Source organism: Aotus nancymaae, unplaced genomic scaffold (genome assembly GCF_030222135.1).
Source record: "Aotus nancymaae isolate 86718 unplaced genomic scaffold, 86718_ANA_hifiasm-v0.15.2.pri h1tg000021l, whole genome shotgun sequence".
Classification (NCBI taxonomy): Eukaryota; Metazoa; Chordata; class Mammalia; order Primates; family Aotidae; genus Aotus; species Aotus nancymaae.
In genome coordinates this window covers 14,616,764-14,633,168 of record NW_026988433.1, presented here as the reverse complement: position 1 = coordinate 14,633,168, position 16,405 = coordinate 14,616,764, and the positions used below count along the sequence as shown (strand labels likewise).

At 42.3% G+C, this 16,405-nt stretch overlaps 1 long non-coding RNA gene across 1 annotated transcript in view; it reads left to right on the top strand.

Moving 5' to 3' along the window:
• LOC105728561 (uncharacterized) overlaps positions 1–16,405 on the top strand; it is a 183,804-nt gene that overhangs the window by 43,358 nt on the left and 124,041 nt on the right. The window contains exon 7 of the long non-coding RNA XR_010343816.1: positions 7,458–7,540. This is a non-coding gene — a long non-coding RNA (uncharacterized LOC105728561). The remainder of the gene's footprint in view (positions 1–7,457; positions 7,541–16,405) is intronic.

Below are 16,405 nucleotides of genomic sequence, written 5' to 3'. Positions count from 1 at the left end.
AAAGGGTATTCAAATAGGAAAGGAGGAAGTCAAATTGTCTCTATTTGCAGACGACATGATTGTATATCTAGAAGACCCCATTGTCTCAGCCCAAAATCTCCTGAAACTGATGAGCAACTTCAGCAAAGTCTCAGGATACAAAATCAATGTGCAAAAATCACAAGCATTCCTATACACCAATAACAGACTTAAAGAGAGCCACATCAAGAACGAACTGCCATTCACAATTGCTACCAAGAGAATCAAATACCTAGGAATACAACTAACAAGGAACGTAAAGGACCTCTTCAAGGAAAACTACAAACCACTGCTCAACGAAATAAGAGAGGACACAAACAGATGGAGAAACATTCCATGTTCATGGTTAGGAAGAATCAATATCGTGAAAAAGGCCATACTGCCGAAAGTAAGTTACAGATTCAATGCTATCCCCATCAAGCTACCAATGACCTTCTTCACAGAACTGGAGAAAACACCTTAAACTTCATATGGAACCAAAAGAGAGCCCGCATAGCCAAGTCAATTCTAAGCAAAAACAATAAAGCAGGAGACATCACACTACCGGACCTCAAACTATACTACAAGGCTACAGTAATCAAAACAGCATGGTACTGGTACCAAAACAGAGATATAGACCAATGGAACAGAACAGAGGCCTCAGAGGCAACACAACATATCTACAACCATCCAATCTTTGACAAACCTGACAAAAACAAGCAATGGGGAAAGGATTCCCTGTTTAATAAATGGTGTTGGGAAAACTGGCTAGTCATATGCAGAAAGCAGAAACTGGACCCCTTCCTGACACCTTACACTAAAATTAACTCCAGATGGATTAAAGACTTAAACATAAGACATAACACCATAAGAACCCTAGAAGAAAATCTAGGCAAAACTATTCAGGACATAGGCATAGGCAAGGACTTCATGACCCAAACACCAAAAGCTTTGGCAACAAAAGCCAAAATAGACAAATGGGACCTAATCAAACTCCACATCTTCTGCACAGCAAAAGAAACAGTCAATAGAGTGAATCGGCAACCAACAGAATGGGAAAAAATTTTTGCAATCTACCCATCTGACAAAGGGCTGATATCCAGAATTTACAAAGAACTAAAACAGATTTACAAGAAAAAAACAAGCCCATTCAAAAGTGGGCGAAGGATATGAACAGATACTTTACAAAAGAAGACATACATGAGGCCAACAAACATATGAAAAAATGCTCATCATCATTGGTCATTAGAGAAATGCAAATCAAAACTACATTGAGATACCATCTCATGCCAGTTAGTATGGTGATCATTAAAAAATCTGGAGACAACAGATGCTGGAGAGGATGTGGAGAAATAGGAACACTTTTACACTGTTGGTGGGAGTGTAAATTAGTTCAACCATTGTGGAAGACAGTGTGGCGATTTCTCAAGGACCCAGAAATAGAAATTCCTTTTGACCCAGCAATCCCATTACTGGGTATATATCCAAAGGATTATAAATCGTTCTACTATAAGGACACATGCACATGAATGTTCATTGCAGCACAGTTTACAATAACAAAGACCTGGAACCAACCCAAATGCCCATCGATGATAGACTGGACAGGGAAAATATGGCACATATACACCATGGAATATTATGCAGCCATTAAAAACGATGAGTTTGCGTCCTTTGTAGGGACATGGATGAACCTGGAAACCATCATTCTCAGCAAACTGACACAAGAACAGAAAATCAAACACCGCATGTTCTCACTCATAGGCGGGTGTTGAACAACGAGAACACATGGACACAGGGAGGGGAGCACTACACACTGGGGTCTGTTGGGGGAAATAGGGGAGGGACAGTGGGGGGTGGGTAGTTGGGGAGAGATAGCATGGGGAGAAATGCCAGATATAGGTGAAAGGGAGGAAGGCAGCAAATTACACTGCCACGTATGCACCTATGCAACAATCTTGCATGTTCTTCACATGTACCCCAAAACCTAAAATGCAATTAAATAAATAAATAAATAAATAAAATGCAAAATTAGCTGGGCATGGTGGCACATACCTGTAATCTCAGCTACTCAGGAGGCTGAGGCAGGAGAATTGCTTGAACCCAGGAGGCAGAGGTTGCAGTGAGCTGAGATTGCACCATTGCACTCCAGCCTGGGCAAGAAGAGTGAAACTCCATCTTGAAAAGAAAAGAAAACAGGAATGTCAACTGGTAGTGTTTGGTTGGAAGTCAGAGAAAACACATTTCAAACTAGCTTAAGCAAGAGAGGGACATTTGATGGCTCTGGTAGCTGAAAAGTAAGAGTTAGGGCAGTCTTCAGGCATGGCTGAATCCAGTGGCCTAAATGAGTGTCAAGATGCCTTGTCTCTGCCTCTCCATCTTCATCTCTGTTCTGCCTTTTATGAGTTAACGCCATTGACAGACAAATTTTTCTCTTTATGGTCTTACAATGACTTCTATCAATTCCCAAGAGTACATCCTTTTAGGTCTACATCCGAAAGGAAAAGTAAGATAGTCTGTCCTGACATTCTCAGTGAAGTCTCATTGCATCTCATGGACTCTAATAATTATTCCTGAACCAGTGGTTTTGACCAGAAAAATTAAGTGTATTGATTGGCTTGAGCCAATCACAGGATTTTATCCTGGGCTGGAGATGGAGCCCCACCTGTAGATGGTAGGAATACCATCTAATTCAGGATATTTTCCAGGAGAAAGGTAAATGGATGCAGGTTGGCAAACACTACAGATGTCCAACACCCAAAGAAAACAAGCAAACAAACAAAGATGTCTAACACCTTGGTCCTTCCCAGGGAAATGACCCTGAGCATTGGTGTGGAAAATTCAAAGACTTGTGCAGGAAAGAGGAGAACTAGATAGGAAAGGAGAGAAGTGACAGGGCTTTGTGCGTCTGGCGGATGGCGACATGGATGATGGCGAGTAGCCACTTTGGGTGACAGGGGTTCTGGTTCTGAGCAGAAGCAATGCTTGGTTCCCTCCTTACCTTCTCTTTCCCTTGAGGCTCCTGTAGTGGTCAGGTCCCATGTCCAGGTGCTCAGGTCAAGGGCAAACAACAGTTCAGACTCAGGGGAAGCGGAGGGAAGCTGGAATTCCATTTCATTCACAGAGATCCTTTTTTATTCCTTTAAAATAAACACTTACTGCTCTTTTCTAATTACAAAAATAAAACGTTCATAAAAAGGGAAATGCGGAAAATGCTTGGTAGGTACACAATAATTATGAGGTTATTGGAGGAATAAACATTAAAATGACCTATAATTTTATACCTCAGAGGTAACCCTTTAATATTTTGCTTTATGGTCATCCTGACTTTCTTCTATCCATGTAAATGTGTTGGTTGTATATAACGCACATGCATACACACACATTTTAAAACAAAGTTTGGGATCTCATATATAATATTCTTTTTAAAAATTTTCTAATTTTTTTTTTTTTTTTTTTTTTTAGAGATGAGGTGTTTCTCTGCTGCCCTGGCTTAAGTGCAATGGCACGATCATAGCTCACTGCAGCCTTGAACTCCTGGGATTAAGTGAGTCTCCTGCCTTAGCCTCCTGAGTAGTTGAGATTACAGGCATGAGCTACCATGCCTGACAATGCTCTTTACATGTTTTTTTCTGCTTAATGTATCATAGATATTTTCCTATTTGTTAAAAGGCTTTAGAAAAAAAGAGTTTTAATGACTTCATAGTGTTCTGATGTATGAGCATAAGTCACTTAACCAATGCCCTGTAATTGAAAGTATTGGATGTCTGAAAGTTTCCCATATCGTAAATCGTATTGAGACAAACATCCACATACACAGACACAGCTCAGTTAATTTCTCTGCAGCATAGTTTTAAAGTTTGTAATGCATATCACCACTTTGCATGAAGACTTTAAAGTGTATTTTTATTATAATGTCCTTACATATTGTTTAAATTACTCTAAAGTTACAAGATGGTATTATGTAAACAGTGAAAGATCCTAGTCACTCCCGCTAAAGGTAATTACTGTTAGAAATCTTCATATGTTCTTTCAGCTCTTTTTTTTTTGTCTGAGACCGAGTCTTACTCTATCACCCAGGCTGGAATGCACAATGTCAACTCACTGCAACCTCTGCCTCCCGGTTCCAGTGATCCCCCCACCTCAGCCTCCCAAGTAGCTGGGATTACAGGCATGCACCACCATGCCTGGCTATGTTTTTGTATTTTAATAGAGACAGGGTTTTGTCATGTTGTCTGGGCTGATCTCAAATTCCTGGCCTCAAGCGATCCACCCGCCTAGGCCTCCCAAAGAGTTGGGATTACGGGCGTGAGCCACCGTGCCTGGCCCAGACCTTTTTCTCTGTGTGCACACATCTATACATACACCTATACACCCCACCCTCTTCTCCTACCTACTTCCTTTCCTCTTCTCCCTCCTTCTCTCCTACCCTCCCTCCCTCTCTTTGTTTCTTTTTCCTTCCCCCCTCTTTTCCTTTCTACATTCCTTCCTTCCACAGATATTTCCAGAGTGCCAGTCTCATGCTAGACATTGTGCCAGGACATTGGATTGGTGATTGTATTTAGGAGTTTTCAGTACCAAGAGCTAATAAAAGGCTGGGCATGGTGGCTCATGCCTGTAATCCCAGCAGTTTGGGAGGCTGAGGTGGGAAAACCACTTGAGGTCATGAGTTTGAGACCACCCTGGCCAACATGGTGAAACCCCATCTCTACTAAAACTACAAAAATTAGCCAGGCATGGTGGTGGGTGCCTGTATTCCCAGCTACTCGAGAGACTGAGGCGCAAGAATCCCTTGCACCTGGGAGGCAGAGGTTGCAGTGAGCTGAGGTCGTGCCACTGCACTCCAGCCTGGGCAACAGAGCGAGACTCTGTCACAAAAAAAAAAAAAGCTAGTAAGTATGCACTTAAAGAAACAAAACCCATGATGAGTGGATAATTCCAATGAATGAAATTATGGCTTGTAGGGTTTATATTTGACCTCAACACTTCTACATCTGTTTTTCTTTCTGCAGTGCTGAGAATCTTGGTACCCAAAGATATCACCGTGTTGATCTTTTGTTTCATTCTGCAGCATCCTACAACACACACACAACAGGGTGAAAATAACAATTGCATCATCTACATCGTCAGTATGATTAATGCACATAGTTTAATTTTTTTTAAAGAGGTAAGATTCACATATCATAAAATTTACATTTTTAATCATTTGAAAGTATGAAGTTTGGTGGATTAAATACATGCGTAATGCCATGCCACTGTCACCACTAACTAGTTCCCAAACATTTTCATCACCGCAAAAGGAACTACATCCCCTTGAAGCAGTCAATTCCTGTTCTCCCCTCCTCTCAGCCCCTGGCAACCACCAATCTAATTTCTGTCTCTATAGATTTGTCTGCTCTGGACATTTCATAGAAATGGAATTATATGATATGTGGCCTTTTGTGTCTGGCTTCCTTTCCTTAAGTTAGTATCATGTTTTCAAGTTCATCTACATTGTAGCATGCGTCAGAACCTCATTCCTTTTCATGTCTGAATCATATTCCACTGTATCGATAGATCTCATTTTCTTTGTCCATTCCTTGGTTGATGAATATTTGCGTTGTTTCTACTGCTTGACTATTGTGAATAATACTGCTATGAACATTCATGTGCAAATTTTATTTGGACACATTCGTTTTCAATTCTTCTTCTTCTTTTTCTTTTTGAGACTGAGTCTCACTCTGTTGCCCAGGCTTGAGTTCAATGGCGTGATCTCGGCTTACTGTAACCTCTGCCTTCCAGGTTCAAGCAATTCTCCTGCTTCAGCCTCCCGAGTAGCTGGGATTACACGTGCTCGCCACCATGCCTGGCTAATTTTTGTATTTTTAGTAGGTTTCACCATGTTGGCCAGGCTGGTCTCAAACTCCTGACCTCAGGTGATCCACCCGCATCTGCCTCCCAAAGTGCTGCAATTACAGGCATAAGCCACCAAGCCCAGCCCTCATTTTTAATTCTTATGAGTATATTGTTCTTTGTAGCTAATTTTTATTCTTGGGGCATGAGGGATATAGAGTCAAATGTCACATTTTACAGATAACTGAAAAACTCCTATCTATGTGGTTATGATACTAACTGAATAACACATTTAGATTCACTTATTTTTATGTTGAAAATAAGGGATTGCCTTTGAAATTTAATTTTGTTTGGGCTGGGCTTGGTGGCTTGCACCTGTAATCCCAGCACTTTGGGAGGCTGAGGTGGGCGGATCACCTGAGCTCAGGAGTTCAATTGGTGAAACCCTGTCTCTACTAAAAATACAAAAGTTAGCTGGGTGTGGTGGTGGGTGCCTGTAATCCCAGCTACTCAGGAGGCTGAGGCAGGAGAACTGCTTGAACCTTGGAGGTGGAGGTTGCAGTGAGCTGAGTCTGGTGACTCAGTGACTGCAGTCTGGGCGACAGAGGGAGATTCTATCCCCCACTCCCCAAAAAAGAAATTTGATTTTGTTTGAAGGTCAGTATAGGATAGAAATCCTTTGCTTATATTTCCTATCTTTGAGGATCCTAAATAAGACGCTTCATTGTCTTTAGCATAAAGTGCTGCTTTAACGAAGTGTAATGACAATCTGATTTTATGTTTCTTAGAAGCGACTCAGTCGTTTTGGCCTGGTGCTCAAAGTATTATTATTTAAAGTTTTTTTTTTTTTAAAGAATGTTTCAGTGTTATCCATTCTGGGTTGATTTATTTTTGAATTATAGTTGTTAGTCTTTGTTTCATTGTTTTGAATTCCTTCCTTAGGGACCTGTATAAATACCCTACACCTATCATTTTCTTGATTTCTTTTAGGCTGTTTTGAAATGTTAGTTTATAGTTGTCTTTTTCCTTTCCTCCCTCTTTCATGGGCATATATTTCTTGCATGCTTTTATCGTCTGTAAATTCTCTTATTTCTTAGAATTTTGGATGAGATTTGACAGTGACACTTTTTGACTTGTTTTGTAGTGAAGTGAGTTTCTATTCTTTTCTGTGGAGAAATTATACTGGGATAACTTTTCAAACTTCCTGCCTCTAGAGAGCCATCTTCAGTTGTTTTCACTAAGTGATCAAAAATACGGCTTAATACTTTCAGATGTGTTCCTTCTCCAATTCCCTCTTCTGCTTGTGTCTGAACCTTCTCTTTCCTCTGCCCCACTGTCCTTGTCCTGTTTGAATTCTTCTCTTAACAAAGTCTCCTCACTTGCAGGCCTTTTCCCTAGAAGAGAGTTTTGATTTGCTAGACTGGAGAACTTGGAAGATGAGACCTTCAGGCACTCAGACCTTATCTCCCCGTGGGTCCCTTGCACTCACCTGTGAGCTGCAAGCTGCAGACCCTTCCCGGTTTCAGCTGATGCTCTCGGGTTGGCCTGCTTCGTTTTCTTATGAGCATCAGCTGGTGGCTTAGGGGTCTCAGGGGAACCTTTTTTTCTACTCTCTGTTTCATCTTACACAGATGCTGATACTGTTGCTGGAAAGGATCCTGATCCCCAGACCGCAAGAGACGGTTCTTGGATCTCCAGCAAGAAAGAATTCAGGGTGAGTCCATAGAGTAAACTGACAGCAAGTTTATTAAGAAAGTAAAGGAATAAAAGAATGGCTGCTCCATAGACAGAACAGCCTCGAGGGCTGCTGGTTGCCCATTTTTGTGGTTATTTCTTGATGATATGCTAAATAAGGGGTAGATTATTCATGCCTCCCCTTTTTAGACCATATAGGGTAACTTCCTGATGTTACCATGGTATTTGTAAACTATCCTGTGATAATTGTAGCAGTGAAGTGAGGACGACCAGAGGTCACTCTTGTCACCATGGAAAAAGGTGGGCACCAGGGACAGCACAGGTGAGGCTGGAGGCACTGGTTGAGGGAGAGGCCGTAGAATGAGCTGGTTGCAGAAGTGCTCTGTTTGCTTCAGGTGATACTTTGTAATCAACTCAGTCTGATGGTCAGAGGGGTGTTTAATGATGATAGTGCAGTTGGGCCAGGTGTGGTGGCTTAAGCCTGTAATCCCAGCACTTTGGGAGGCTGAGGCGGGTGGATCACCTGAGGTCAGGAGTTTGAGAGCAGCCTGGCCAACATGGGGAAACACCGTCTCTACTAAAAATACAAAAAATTAGCTGAGTGTGGTGGTGCTTGCTTGTAATCCCAGCTACTCCAGAGGCTGAGGCAGGAGAATTGCTTGAACCTGGGAGGCAAAGGTTGCAGTGAGCCGAGGTTGTGCCATTGCACTCCAGCCTGGGCAACAAGAGTGAAACTCCATCTCAAAAAAAAAAAAAAAAGATAGGGCGGTTGTATTGGCTGGGTGTTAAGGACCCTACAGGGAGATTTCCCTCAGAGGCTTAAAAGCAAAGTGAGGCTTGTGAAAGGAGGGTGTGCTTAGTTATGGGCCCTTCAATGGGAGGGCCTTGGGGCTTGAGGCATTGTAGGGAGTTTTAATAGGTTTGAAATAATTTGTTGGCCTGATTAGCCCTGGAAGTGGGATAATCACCCACCACGGTGTCAACTCTTCTAAAAAAGGAAAGTACTTTTTGGAGTTTATAAATTAGGGTTATATTTCCTATTAAAAGCTCATGAAGGGGTGTAGAAGAGCTGTGTAAGCTGAGGAAGACAGCAAAGAAGCACATCCAACATTCTGGAGCAAAGGAAGAGTCAACTTGCAGCGAGAGGGATGGGGTAGGTGTATAGAGCATTCTAGTTTGAGCGCAGTGAGGAGGGGTGGTGTTGATGAGGTTAATGTAATTAGGGAATTTATATTGAAAGGAACAAGCAAAAAGAGAAAAAAGTTATTTGGGTAGGAGTAAAGTCCTGGAAAGTTCCTTGAAGCCATAGGTCCCATAGAATGGTAAAGAGTGGATCAGGATGTGTAATGGGAGCTTTGTAAAGGTACCACTGAAGGTCCGTAACAGGGTTGGTTAGGAAGTGATGAAAATTTAGGAGAGGAGACATAAGTGGCTTATGTGGATTTCTCTTCCTTTTCCTCCAGCATTCAGGTGAGGTGAAGGAAAGTGGGTTTTGCAGAGACACAAGGGAAGGCTGAAGTGGTCTTAGATTTGGTTGTTTGGGTATGTGGTGAATGGAAGTTTGTTTTCTTGTGTGAAGTGTAATGAAACCAGCTGGGAGTTGCTGGAGTCTTGCTGCCGTGGGTGTGGGAAGGATGATTTGGTAAGGTCCCTTCCATTTAGGTGTGACGGGGGACTTGGGGCTAGGACTGGATCTTTTACCAGAACCCAGTCTCCTGGCTGTAGGAAGGGATTAGAGGAGTCGGAGATGGGTTGTGGCAGATAATTGTCACCATATTCCCGAATGAAATGGTGGATGGTGTGTAGAAGGGGGGAAATGAGAGGGGTGGTAGAGATGGGGCTCAACCCTGAGGCGGAACAAAAGGGGCATGTGATCTCCCATACATGAATTCAAAGAGGCTGAGCATTGGCTGGGCATGGTGGCTCACTCCTGTAATCCCAGCACTTTGGGAGGCCAAGGGGGGTGGATCATGAGGTCAGGAGATGGAGACCATTCTGGCTAAACAGTGAAACCCCATCTCTACTAAAAATACAAAAAATTAGCTGGACATGGTGGCGCATGCCTGTAGTCCCAGCTACTTGGGAGGCTGAAGCAGGATAAATCACTTGAACCCGGGATGCAGAGGTTGCAGTGAGCCAAGATTGTTCCCCTGTACTCCAGCCTAGGCAACAGAGCGAGACTGTCTCAAAAAAAAAAAAAAAAAAAAAGTCTGCGGGGACTGAGCATTAAAGGTTTATGTGAGAGTGCCTGAATTTTTAGAAGGGCCAAAGGTAAAAGTATAACCCAGTCTTCAGTGTTAGGCATAAGTGCCTGGTGAGACTGTTTTTTAGAATGCCATTTATTTTCTCAACTTTTCCTGAAGATTGAGGTCGAGAGGGGATGTAGCTTCCAGGTGATTTGCAGGGCTTGTGCAAGTGTTTGAGTAATTTGAGAAGTGAATTCGGAACCATCATCAGATTGAAAAGATAGAGGCACCCCGAACTTGGGGATGACTTCTGTTATTTATTTGGAGGTGACAGTAGAAGCTCATTTATTGGTTGTGGGAAAAGCCTTGACCCGTCCCCAAACGGTATCAACCAGAACTAAAAGAAATCAAATGTTTTTTACTGGGGGCATATGGGTAAAATCAATTTGCCATTCCTGTCCTAGAAGGTGCCCCCTGGCGTGATGGGTTGGGGAAGAAGAGGGTCTAGTGTTGGAGTGGGGTGAAGCTTTCTGGCAAATAGAGCCTTGGTGGGAAGTGGCTTTCAAATACTCCTTTATACCTGGGGTTACATGTATATGGGAACTTAAGAAATGTTGTAGAGGGGAATGGCTAGCATGGAAGAGGTTGTGAATGTCTCACAGAAGAATTTTTTTTTAAGGATCAGGTAGGACTGATTTGTTTTGTATAAACCATTATGAGGGTTTGAATTGTGCCGCCACCGTGATTAGTTGTTGTGTTTGGCGTTCTGCGTAAAAGGAGGGGATATGTTATATGAGGGGACATAGGTATTGGGGGATTGGGTGATTGGTTGAGCCATGTTTTGCCCAATAGTCAGCCTCATGGTTCCCTAAAGAAATATGGCTTGGATAAAGAAATGTTGCAATGGATAACTGCAACCTTTTCTGGAAGAAAAGCTGCCTTGATTAGATGATGGATTAGTTTTCCATTAATGGTAGGAGCTCCCTTAGCTATGAGATAGCCCCACTTGCTCCAAATTTGGACATTGGCATGGATGATGTTATAGGCATATTTAGAATCGGCATAAATATTAACTTGTGTGGTTTTGTTTTTGTTTTTGTTTTTGTTTTTTTTGCTAGGGTTAGTGCTCTTATTAGGGCAATTCATTTTGCTTATTGGGAAGATGTGCCTAAAGGCAAGAGGGCAGCCTCTACAAGTCTTCTAGGTGGGAGAGAGTGGGTATCATCATGATATCCCTCAATAATGGCATATCCTGCTTGGAGGAGAGGGTTTTTTGATGCATTGCCGTCTATACATCAATCCAGGGCTCCCTTTATGTGAGTGGAAGTACGGTGGTGAAACATGGTGAGAGAACTCTCCATTAGATCAGAGCACGAGTGTTGGTCAAGGTCCAAAATTGATGTTGAAGGTAAAAGAGTGGCAGGATTGCCAGGGGGGCGTCTACGAAGGGAGACAGAGTGCTGAAGGATAGTTGAATGTAGGACTTGCATGCGAGAGGATGAGATGGAAGGGAGTGCCTATGGCGGAGCCTGTTTTGTGGACTGTGAGAAGAAAATACCTGAAGAGGTATGTAGAAAGTGAATTTTTGTGCCTCAGGGATAATTAGAGAGGCTGTGGCCAACTCTTTTAAGCAAAGGGGCCAGCTTTTGTAAATGGAGTCTAGTAATTCTGAAAAATATGCCACTGGTTGGAGGGAACCTCCCATGGGTTGGGATAATAGTCTGATGTCCTGATTATGAGAACTCTGTAAATATACATGAAAAGGTCTTAGGGGGGTTGGAAGACCTAAAGCAGGGGCCTGTAGTAAGGCATATTTTAGGTGAGAGAAAGTATGATAAAGGTCTGGGGTGGGAGTGACTGGTTGGTCAAGATTTCCTTTTGTGTGTTCATGAAGGGGTTTAGTGATAACGGCAAAATTTGCTTTCCATTATTGGAAATATCCCACTAATCTGAGGAAAGAAAGTAAGTCTCCTTTTGTCTTAGGTGTCGAATGCCTTGCTTTCTTGCCGGTGGAATTTCTCAGGTATTTGGAGTTATGATTAATCCCAAGTATGAAACTTTTGGAGAGGTTAATTGAGCCTCCGTTTTGGATACTCAGTACCCACATTGAGCCTAAAGATTTAAAAGCTTGGTTGTGTGTTGAATACAATGTTCTAGAGAGGGGCTGCAAAGGAGTGAATCGTCCAGATATTGAAGCAAAATGCTAGATTGTAGAGGTAGCTGGGAGAGGTCCAACTGAAGTGCCTGACTGAAATAGTGAGGGCTGTCCCTAAACCCCTGGGGGAGGGCAGTCCAGGTGAGTTGGGAGCAGCCTGTGTCAGGGTCTGTCCAAGTGAAAGCAAAAAGGTTTTGAGAGAAAGGATTTAGAGGGATAGTAAAAAAGACATCTTTAAAAGAAAAGAAGAAAAGTCATCTTTGAGGTTTAATACAGAGAAATGGCTGGTGTTGTGAGGAATTCACTATAGGAAGGTATAGGGATTTGGGACAACAGGACAAACAGGAACAACAGGGGAGCTGCTTTTTTGCAAATCCTGAACCAGTCTTTAGGAGTCATCCCATTTTTTAGTTGGGAGAATAGGAGTATTGTGGGGAGAACGGGTAGGGATTAAGATACTGGCAGTCAAAAGTCAGGAGATGATGGGCTTGAGTCCCTGTAATCCATTAGGGTTGAGGGGATATTGTGGGACCACTATATAACGTTTAGGACCTTTCAGTGAAATTTGAATTGGAGAAGGGTAGGCAGCTACCATGGGGCAGTAGGTGTTCCATACTATGGGATTTACTTGGCTGAGGAATTTGGGACTTAAGTCTGTTTGATGTCAAGTGTTTGAGGAAGGGTCCTGTTCTTGACATAGTAATAAATAAGGATGGCTTTGGCATAAGGCCAATAAATGAAGGATTCCTCTCAGTTTGTGTAGGATGTCCCTTCCTAGTAAAGGAGTGGGGTAATGAGGAATGACCAACAAAGTGAGTGAAGGTGACTCCCTGAAATGAGCAGTATGGAGGCATGTTTTGTATGGGGTTTCTTGTATGCCCTTCAGGCCAACAACAGAAACAAATGAACGTTCTAACGGGCCTTGATATTCAGTTCATACTTATAGGCTTGCCCCAGTATCCAAAAGAAAGGAAATAATCTTACTGGATACCATCCCAGTTACCCTGGGTTCCACGGACTCACTAGACATGGGGGTGAAGAATCCCAGGCACCCTCAGTGTTCCATTGTCAGCACCAGCAGTGAAGAGATTTCCTCCGGTGATGGCTGGGGGGCTTCATTATGAGCCACACCTGAATGGGGAAGGTGTCCCTGTTGGGGACAGTCCATTTTCCAGTGTCTCCAAAGACCACAAGTTGGGCATGGTTTGGTGGGGGACTGGGGGTTAGGACAAGCCTTTGGCCAGTGTCCAGGGTTGTCACATCAGAAACAGACTCCTGGAGAGGTGGGGGAGTTTCCTTTTGGGTTATTGGGAGGCTTTTGTGTAACTGACTTTTGGACAGCAGAGGTGAGCATCTGGTATTTTATTTTTTTTATTGCATTTTAGGTTTTGGGGTGCATGTGAAGAACATGCATGATTGTTGCATAGGTACACACATGGCAGTGTGATTTGCTGCCTTCCTCCCCATCACCTATATCTGGCATTTCTCCCCATGCTATCTCTCCCCAACTCCCCGCCCCCCATTTGTCCCTCCCCTATTTCCCCCAGACAGACCCCAGTGTGTGATGCTCCCCTTCCTGTGTCCATGTGTTCTCACTGTTCAACACCCACCTATGAGTGAGAACATGCAGTGTTTGATTTTCTGTTCTTGTGTCAGTTTGCTGAGAATGATGGTTTCCAGGTTTATCCATGTCCCTACAAAGGACACGAACTCATAGTTTTTGATGGCTGCATAATATTCCATGGTGTATATGTGCCACATTTTCCTTGTCCAGTCTATCATCGATGGGCATTGGGTTGGTTCCAGGTTTTTGCTATTATAAACAGTGCTGCAATGAACATTCATGTGCATGTGTCCTCAGAGTAGAACGATTTACAATCCTTTGGATATATACCCAGTAATAGGATTGCTGGGTCAAATGGAATTTCTATTTCTAGGTCCTTGAGGAATCGCCACACTGTCTTCCACAATGGTTGAACTAATTTACACTCCCACCAACAGTGTAAAAGTGTTCCTCTTTCTCCACATCCTCTCCAGCATCTGCTATCTCCAGATTTTTTAATGATTGCCATTCTAACTGGGGTGAGATGGTATCTCAATGTAGTTTTGATTTGCATTTCTCTAATGACCAGTGATGATGAGCATTTTTTCATATGTTTGTTGGCCTCATGTATGTCTTCTTTTGTAAAGTATCTATTCATATCCTTTGCCCACTTTTGAATGGGCTTGTTTGTTTTTTTCTTGTAAATCTGTTTTAGTTCTTTGTAAATTCTGGATATCAGCCCTTTGTCAGATGGGTAGATTGCAAAAATTTTTTCCCATTCTGTTGGTTGCCGATCCATTCTAATGACTGTTTCTTTTGCTGTGTAGAAGCTGTGGAGTTTGATTAGGTCCCATTTGTCTATTTTGGCTTTTGTTGCCAATGCTTTTGGTGTTTTGGTCATGAAGTCCTTGCCTACGCCTATGTCCTGAATAGTTTTGCCTAGACTTTCTTCTAGGGTTTTTATGGTGTTATGTCTTATGTTTAAGTCTTTAATCTATCTGGAGTTAATTTTAGTGTAAGGTGTCAGGAAGGGGTCCAGTTTCTGCTTTCTGCACATGGCTAGCCAGTTTTCCCAACACCATTTAGTAAACAGGGAATCCTTTCCCCATTGCTTGTTTTTATCTGGTTTGTCAAAGATCGGATGGTTGTAGATATGTTGTGTTGCCTCCGAGGCCTCTGTTCTATTCCATTGGTCTGTATCTCTGTTTTGGTACCAGTACCATGCTGTTTTGATTACTGTAGCTTTGTAGTATAGTTTGAATTCCAGTAGTGTGATGTCTCCCGCTTTGTTCTTTTTGCTCAGAATTGACTTGGCTATGCGGGCTCTCTTTTGGTTCCATATGAAGTTTAAGGTGGTTTTTTCCAGTTCTGTGAAGAGGGTCATTGGTAGCTTGATGGGGATAGCATTGAATCTGTAACTTACTTTCGGCAGTATGGCCATTTTCACGATATTGATTCTTCCTAACCATGAACATGGAATGTTTCTCCATCTGTTTGTGTCTTCTCTTATTTCGTTGAGCAGTGGTTTGTAGTTCTCCTTGAAGAGGTCCTTTACGTTCCTTGTTAGTTGTATTCCTAGGTATTTGATTCTCTTGGTAGCAATTGTGAATGGCAGTTCGTTCTTGATGTGGCTCTCTTTAAGTCTGTTATTGGTGTATAGGAATGCTTGTGATTTTTGCACATTGATTTTGTATCCTGAGACTTTGCTGAAGTTGCTCATCAGTTTCAGGAGATTTTGGGCTGAGACGATGGGGTCTTCTAGATATACAATCATGTCGTCTGCAAATAGAGACAATTTGACTTCCTCCTTTCCTAGTCGAATACCCTTTATTTCTTTTTCTTGTCTGATTGTTCTGGCTAGAACTTCCAGTACTGTATTGAATAGGAGTGGTGAGAGAGGGCATCCTTGTCTAGTGCCAGATTTCAAAGGGAATGCTTCCAGTTTTTGCCCATTCAGTATGATATTGGCTGTTGGTTTGTCATAAATAGCTTTTATTATTTTGAGATACGTTCCGTCAATACCTAGTTTATTGAGGGTTTTTAGCATAAAGGGCTGTTGAATTTTGTCAAAGGCCCGCTGTGCGTGAATTGAAATAATCATGTGTTTTTTGTCTTTGGTTCTGTTTATGTGGTGAACTATGTTTATAGACTTGCGTATGTTGCACCGGCCTTGCATCCCCGGGATGAATCCTACTTGATCATGCTGGATAAGCTTTTTGATGTGCTGTTGCAATCAGTTTGCCAGTATTTCATTGAAGATTTTTGCATCTATGTTCATCATGGATATTGGCCTGTAGTTTTCTTTTCTTGCTGAGTCTCTGCCGGGTTTTGGTATCAGGATGATGTTGGTCTCATAAAATGATTTGGGAAGGATTCCCTCTTTTTGGATTGTTCGGAATAGTTTCAGAAGCAATGGTACCAGCTCCTCTTTGTATGTCTGGTAGGATTCAGCCGTGAACCCATCTGGACCTGGGCTTTTTTTGGGTGGTAGGCTCTTAATTGCTGCCTCCACTTCAGACCTTGTTATTGGTCTATTCAGGGTTTCGACTTCTTCCTGGTTTAGGCTCATGAGGATGCAAGTGTCCAGGAATTTATCCATTTTTTCCAGGTTTCCTGGTTTATGTGCATAGAGTTGTTTGTAATAATCTCTGCTGATGGTTTGTATTTCTGTGGAATCTATGGTGATATCCTCTTTATTGTTTTTTATTGCATCTATTTGATTATTCTCTTTTCTTTTTTATTAATCTGGCTAGTGGTCTATTTTGTTGATCTTTTCGAAAACCCAGCTTCTGAATTTATTCATTTTTTGAAGGGTTTTTTGTGTTTCTATCTCTTTCAGCTCTGCTCTGATATTAGTTATTTCATGTCTTCTGCTAGGTTTTGAGTTTTTTTGATCTTGCTCCTCTAGCTCTTTCAGTTTTGATGGTAGGATGTTGATTTTAGATCTCTCCTTGCTTCTCATGTGGGCACTTATTGCTATATATTTTCCTCTAGAGACTG